We start from the raw sequence: 1933 nt of genomic DNA on the forward strand, positions 1-1933 counted from the left end.
TATGCATGATTGTATTATCATGTCAAATACCAACCATATGGACCACAGACATGCTGCAAAGTTTGGTATATACAAATTACCTTCTTAGCCACCTCTGCTCCAAAGCGATTCGCTTGCTTCACACCCTCAAGGAAACCTTCAGCTGCATCTAAGATGATACTAATCGAGTAACATAAAAAAACCTTAACGTCAACAAAGTATCACAAACCCGCAACCTATTCGAAAACGACCATGAATGAGATTACATTGTATTCGTGATGAGGATAATAGCATCCGCAGTAAATAAGACCCTACTTTATTCCGGATGGAACTATGTCTGGCAGTCCATATTTTTCTGATTTAAATGATCAATAACATATATAACAATATAAGTTACAAAATCTCAAACATTTCTATTAAGAAAACTAAATCACCACAATGTTTTAAAGTATGATGGTGTTAGGTACGTACAAAGTAGTTTTAAAATCTCACCGAGATTTATCGACGAACTCTTCGGCACCTTTGAGGATTAAAATGGCGGCGTCGAGAAGTATGCGGCTTTTGTCCACTATTTCCCGGGCTGCTTTCATCGCGAAGATGGCAACATCAAGCAGATATCGGCTCTTGTCTACTACCTGCTCAGCCAACTGTTTGACAAGAGATCGAGAGACACATTGTACTTGAAGCTAAACTACATTACGTCAAGGTGCAAGGCACTCTATCTATAGTTTCTATCGATTTACCATTCATCATCACCTACTACTTGTAGTAGTATTCCTGGATGTTGGTCACATAACTATTAATGTTTACCATGTCATTACTAATTACACAGCAAAGCAAATTTAGATAAGAGATGCGTCACATACCCACAGTGCTCCTTGGCAAATGGCCCGACCAGCGTTTTCTGCATGGCACCATACTTCGTCTGTTGGAAAGTAATGAGGATAATTTGGGTAGGGCAAACATGTTACATGTTCAAATAGTCTTTATGGGTGTGGGGTACAAGAAAATCAGTTCTTTGATGCTTACGTACGTGTAAGATGCTTAAGTATAAGAAATACGTTTACATGCATGCAGTTGAAATAGCTAAAACAGTTACTCAGGTCAGAAGGATCATATATACATGTATGTACATCATATACAATGTAAAGGATCGACTTCCCTGCCCCGCAAAGTCCATTATGCTTCATTATTTTCTGGCATTTTCGAGTTAACTAAAATTTTTCAATGTAAAACAAACAAGAAGCCATAGGTGACAATCCTCCGTGAAGTTTTATATATTTCAACAAAATCCCAAGCGTCAACGCCAGACCTGCTGTGCAGACATTATAATTAGGCAACGGTTAATACAATGCGGGCGCGTCACAAGCATAAAACATACAAAGAGCTAAATCCATTACTGCTCCCAGGGCGTGTAAAGATACTGTGCTTCAAGTTCGAAGTTCATTTTAATTACACACACACAATCATTGCATTCACATAAAGATCGGACTATCATGGTCGTGTCTAGTAACAAAGACAGCCCCACAGTCTTACCGTGCCTGTACCTAATTAAGCGCGCCTGGAACAGGCCAAATTCCAGCAACAGTCGCGGCCAGCACCGCGAGTGTTACTACCGCCGGCCAGATAACCAGGATATCTGCTTAGAGTACCTCTGCTACCAGACAACTGCCACGATGGTCAGATTTGGGCCCAAAAGTCCCACTCCGCTACTATGGAGATCGAATCCCCCGAACCCGCGAATCTTGTTCGATATGACGTCATTCGAATAGAGCGGGCGTTCGATCTGGGGTTACCCGCGGTCATTTACAGTAAAGCCGCTACAACCGGCTACTTCAAGCCCTTTTTTACTTGGGAACCACGGAACAGGAAAAATCCACCTTTCCACAAATATGAACCGTTTTCAAAACATTACATCTATGCCGTGATTTTATTGTGGATATGTAACATGTAA

The 1933-nt window shown here is 41.0% G+C and overlaps 1 protein-coding gene across 1 annotated transcript in view; it reads right to left on the reverse strand.

Annotated features, from left to right (window-relative positions):
- Positions 1-1933, reverse strand: part of LOC109484483 — a 23694-nt gene that overhangs the window by 3061 nt on the left and 18700 nt on the right. The gene's annotated exons all lie outside the window — the stretch shown is intronic.

Source organism: Branchiostoma belcheri, unplaced genomic scaffold, assembly GCF_001625305.1.
Source record: "Branchiostoma belcheri isolate BF01 breed outbred unplaced genomic scaffold, Haploidv18h27 scaffold7, whole genome shotgun sequence".
In the NCBI taxonomy this organism is placed as follows: Eukaryota; Metazoa; Chordata; class Leptocardii; order Amphioxiformes; family Branchiostomatidae; genus Branchiostoma; species Branchiostoma belcheri.